Below are 5,991 nucleotides of genomic sequence, written 5' to 3'. Positions count from 1 at the left end.
GTAGTACAGTGGTGCCTCGCAAGACGAAATTAATCCGTTCCGCGAGTCTCTTCGTCTAGCGGTTTTTTTCGTCTTGCGAAGCAACCCTATTAGCGGCTTAGCGGATTAGTGCTATTAGTGGTTTAGCGGCTATTAAAGGCTTAGCAGCTATTAAAGGCTTAGCGGATTAGCGGCTAAAAGGCTATTAGCAGTTTAGCGGCTTAGAAAAAGGGGGGAAAGGGGGTAAAAATCGGAACACTCGCAAGACGTTTTCGTCTTGCAAAGCAAGCCCATAGGGAAAATGCGAAGCAGCTCAAAAACGGAAAACCCTTTCGTCTAGCGGGTTTTCCGTCTTGCGAGGTATTCGTCTTGCGGGGCACCACTGTATTGCCAGGTTGTTTGTAGATAGACATGCAGATATTTTGCCGAGTGAAATACCAGAGCAACAGTGCTTGTGATTTCTGTTCTACAGCTGCAAATGCAGAGTTCCATGTGCCCCAATTCTAGTCTTGCACATTGCTTCCTTGGTGGCAGCGTGGGGCTTGTTGTTCTTGGTAACTCCCTTGAACCAAAGTAGCTCCCTTGAACCCACACCACTAGGATAACAGGAGGATGCATTATTTTGTGACTCAAAAAATATTTTTGATAACTTTCTGTGGAATGTTTGAGATCTAGAAGAGGGAAGGATGCTATAGCTCAGTTGCTTTCAACAGTGTTTATAATGAAGTTCAGCTTGCTGTTGTGAGGACCAGCACCAAAGTCTCCAGCCTTGGCTTCTGGTTTCCAGTTGCCTTAATGGCACAGCTCCCACAAAAGCGGAGATTGTTAGTGAAGCTAAACAAGGATTATTTGAGGGTAATTGTCCTTGCAAACTCCCCCCCCAGGCCTGGGGGGAGGGAGCGTCACTCGCAGATTGTATTGGTACCTGGCTTTTGCTCCGACATGGATGTGAGAGGTATCACTTCATTATAAATCCTTTGTTACATAACCCCCCTCCCTTCTTCACTAAAGTAAGTGAAGAAGAAAGGAGATGGGAGTACAGATATAGATTATAATGTTAAACAGCATTGTGTGAGGAAAATATTAACGTTTGGAATAACTATAAAAAGGGCTTGGAGCCTCTGTGGAGTTAATTTTTTACTTGCCCCCTGACTGAGGGTAGGAGGGACTGGATTTTGAAGACTTGCCGGGGCTCTGGCGGGACACCAGATCATTCTTCTATGAATAATTATAATTAATTGTTTCGAATGGAGGGGAGAACTTGGAGGCCTGCCAGGGTTTGGGCAGGACATTGGGTGACACCCTGCTTGAAATCAAAAGTGAAATTTTGCAGCTGCATCAGAAGAGTTGAGAACAAAGAGAGATCTCTCCAGAGTAACTTTGAGTCAACAGAGCCGTAAGGCACAAAGGAGATCAGGAATAACTAATATGGACCTAATATTTGATAAAGAATTAAAGGAACAATTGATGGAAATTAAAACCTCACACAGGAAGAAGAAAGGAGAACTTCACTTGTGAATATACAAATTACAGTACTATATGTGTTAATGTGAATTGAAGTTAATTATTGTAGCTGTGGTATAAGGGAGTGGATTGTATTTGGTCTGAGTAACCGTCTGGAGGAAGAATTAAAGGAATAAGACCCTGAAGTGCAGCACGTGGGAAGCCACACAAAATTACAATTTGGCTATGTAATTGATTTGTATTTGAATTGGTATTGCTATTTGGTATCAATGTAATATGGCACATACTGGGTTTTTGTAATTGAAAATTAATAAAAATTATTTAACAAAGACTCCAGCCCTGGGGTGTAATTTGAATGGCAGACACATCAAAGATGCCTTTCTGTAAAGTGGGAATAAATACTTTCAAATTGCTCTGTGTTCTAGTAAATGCTTGTTATACAAAATATGTCCAATGTATCGATCAGAGCCCAACTTCATTGCACTGTGCTTGTTCTAACTCAGAAGCTGGTAGTATCTGTGTGTTGTATTGATCAGCCTAACGATTGGTTTTGCCTGGATTTACTCACAATGATTTCCTTTCACAATAAAGCTATAAAGAACTGTGTTATATGCTGTGCCTAAAGTGAGTCTTTAATAGATCCAGCTACCGCACTGATTTCTGAGCTCTGAAAGGTTGCAAGCAGGACTTCCTTTCAGCTGGAACCTCTCAGGTCAGGTGGGCCCCATTGCCATTCTGAAAGAACGAGGGAGGCGTCCAGGATGAGTTCCAGCACCCCCTTTCCAGAAAAATAGCACTAGTTGCAAGCAAAGATGTTTCCTCGTCCTGTATGTGCATCAAGGCAGCTGCTCTTCTGTTGAGTGGCAGCCATGAGGGGCAGCTTCACGTATTTATCACACTCAATATCTGCTTTTATTTATTACCCCTCTAATTACAGCAATTAATCTGCATTGCATTTATCAAGTGGCATGTGAAAGGACCCTGCTCAGTCCAACATTCAATAACCTCCACGTCGTCTGTTGTTGAAATTTTCAGCCCACTCCCTGCTGGGGTGTGTTACAGTGTCAGAAGTCTTGCTCTCTCCCTGTGTGAGGGCTCAGCAGTTATGCCCTTTGGCCTGACTTGCGTCACTCTGTAAACAGGGTGGAAACAAAGATAAGCTCCTTTATCGAGGCAATTTGACTCCAGCTCTTGCTTCTGCTCCAAACTCTGGATAATTCTGCATATAGAGCTCGCCAGCTAGAATAAGTTGCTCCTCCTGTATTTCATCTATGATTCCTGTATCATGTGCTTACAGGGAACCTTTAATTCACTCTGCATAAGTAATAAGAATATATTGGCAGTCATCTGCAATACATCTCTTACTGGGCTGAGTTCAAGGTGCTGCTTTTGGTGTCTAAAGCCCTATACAGCCACGGAGTCAAGCAGAAATCAAACGTTGCTGTTTGGTTTCTGGCACACATCACTGCAACTCAACTCTAAACTCTGGCTTTGTCTTTCTAACTAACCATAAACTGGTGGGGGGGGCACCCATTTGCTGTCCGGTGCAGAGTCCCTTTCCTTTGTCTCCCTTAATGGCCCATCACCCAGGTGATCACCTCAACACAGGAAGCGAGCCTGTCTTAAATGTTAACACTTGCTGGATCACAGTGTTTCTCAACCTTGGGTCCCCAGATGTTGTTGGACTACAACTCCCATCATCCCTGAGCTCTGGCCTTGCTAGCTAGGGATGATGGGAGTTGTAGGCCAAAAACATCTGGGGACCCAAGGTTGAGAAAGGCTGGAGGATCTCACATACAGCCTACTTAAAGGTAAAGGTAAAGGGACCCCTGACCATTAGGTCCAGTCGTGGCCGACTCTGGGGTTGCGGCGCTCATCTCTCTTTACTGGCTGAGGGAGCCAGCGTACAGCTTCCGGGTCATGTGGTCAGCATGACTAAGCTACTTCTGGCGAACCAGAGCAGCGCACGGAAACGCCGTTTACCTTCCCGTCGGAGCGGTACCTATTTATCTACTTGCACTTTGACGTGCTTTCAAACTGCTAGGTTGGCAGGAGCAGGGGCCGAGCAATGGGAGCTCACCCCATCGCGGGGATTCGAACCGCCGACCTTCTGATCAGCAAGTCCTATGCTCTGTGGTTTAACCCACAGTGCCACCCGTGTCCCACGACAGCCTACTTACTTCTCCACAAATTCCTAGCATTACCTGCTGAAGAACAAGACACCTGTCCGTAGATCTACAAAGAAACAGCAAGAAGCAGTTTCCCTGTAGGAAAGAAACAGGCAAGTTAGCAAAGGAATTGGGGTGGTGGTGGTAAAAATTGCTTTACCTTGTGCAGAAATGACTTCAAAGCAATCCATTATAATGGCACACATGGCTTACAGTGCTTTATTCAATGAAAACAACAACAACAAAAGCACTATGATTTACAACCGTAAGAAAACTCTTGCATATTACATGCATTGCTGGGCTTTGTAATGCTAACTGGTTTGACACAAACCAGCATGAAACATAGCAACATCTTTGTTTCTGTGGAAAGGGCCAGTCAGCAGCAAGCCCCTCTGTTTTGAGGCAGTGGTCTCTCTCTCTCTCTCTCTCTCTCTCTCTCTCTCTCTCCTTCACCTTCCATGACTACTTTCTGTCACTCCTCGCTGCATTAAGCAGTTGTTTGCCTTCAAATAGAATGTGGAATGGGGTTGGGATTTTGCCACAAGGCAGGAGGAAAATACATATAAGCTAAACAAGCTATAGCTTAGGGCCCCACTCTCTTGCCACCCCCCCAAATTTAAAGGATATACATTTCCAAAATATAAGATAAAAAGCAAATAAAATAAAACATACAGCAACAGTGTTTTGTGTTCTGTAGGCTCCTATTTGTTGTGTGCAAATGGCTTTAGATACCTATTAGGTCCATACATTACCATATAGCATATAAAAAAGGTAAAGGGACCCCTGACCGTTAGGTCCAGTTGCGGACGACTCTGGGGTTGCGGCACTCATCTCGCTTTACTGGCCAAGGAAGCCGCCGTATATATTCAACACAAAAAACAGTGACAATTGTTGTTGACAAAGGACAGCTGGACGTATAAAGGGCCCCATTACCTTCAGTAGCTGAGGGCCTTATCAAACCTAAATCTGGCCCTGATCACATTGCATAGCATAGCATAGATGGGCTTTGTAAACCTATTTGCAAGGAATTTCACAGCTATACCTGCAAGCCTTCTCAAAACATCAAGATAATAATGCAAAATTAACATCTTCCCATCCATCTGTTTGAGAAGCTGGGCTTTTCACAGAGCTTTTCAATGTCTCTGAAGGTGATCTTGCCATCTTGGAGGGAGAGGGGCCGCAGGAAGTAAAGCCAGTTGCTGTTGGAAAAACCAAACCATTATTCAATTTACCTAATGGCAGTGTCAATGAATGCAATTAACTATCCCGTTTTTCCAGGGATGGGTGGCAATCCGACTCCCAACATTTCTGGAGCACTTCATGGGCCAATCAAAGGCAGATAACCCTCCCAGTGGCTCTTACTCCCGAAACTCATGGGACCCTTGCTGCTGGGGCCTCTTTAAGGCCTTCACACATAAGGATTGGCCCCCACTCCGCAAGGCCATCTTGGGGTGTTGTAACCAAATAATCTCCCTTTTCCCCTTATGGGGTATCCAAGAGCCCATATAGAGTCCTTATGTAGGTTCCCTATTGGTAGGAGAAAATAACAGAGGCCAACCAGAGAATATTGAGAAGCAAAGCAGCTAGTAAGCCTGATCTTTATTGATCTGTTGCAACCGGGTGCTCCCCTCACACGCAGGAAAAGAGGAGGAAACCAGAACCAAAGTGTTCCTGCCCTTATATAACATTTTAAATTCCCTGCCCTGGAGCTCAAGACCACTCCTCCATACATCATACATACATCACAGAAGGCTTATAACCTAAGACCATCCCCCCAGATACATCATACGTACATCACAGAAAAGGTGGTCTACAGCAGAAATCTGAGTGCGTTGTTTATCTCGTCTGACAGGTTACCTGTTAATGCTCACTTGATTGGATACCCTGGGGAGCCTGGCCAGTCTTTTGTAATGATAAATACTTAGTTCCTGAGCCAGGTCACAGGCTCGCCCTATTCTAACACAGGCATACCCTTAAGACAGGATTTGTGAAGGAAAAGACAATGGGGAGGCTTTTCCATTTTCCTTGACCTTGCAGAGAAATCATTTGGTCAGCTGGGGGGTCAAAAGTGGTTTCCGGGCTGTTTTCCTGTGCTGCTTCAGACATGTGGTTTATATATTTATGTACATGTTTGCTTGGCACATTTATGAACATTTAATATATATCTAAGACCTTAAAATTCTTATCACAGGGGCACCGAGGGGGCAAAATCACTGGAGTTTTTTGTTTGTTTGTTTGTTTTAATCTCACTCAGTTCTGCCGGCCTCGGCTGCTCCTCCAGCACATTCACACGCACCTCCAATTCCTGCTGCTCATGCATGCAAAATGTATTTCCCTCTTATCATTGGGCCAGAATAAATATAGCTCACCGAATCAAGGT

Source organism: Podarcis vaucheri (assembly GCF_965113315.1).
Source record: "Podarcis vaucheri genome assembly, chromosome: 1".
Taxonomy (NCBI): Eukaryota; Metazoa; Chordata; class Lepidosauria; order Squamata; family Lacertidae; genus Podarcis; species Podarcis vaucheri.
The sequence above is the reverse complement of the archived record's forward strand: the minus strand, read 5'-3'. Positions refer to the sequence as shown.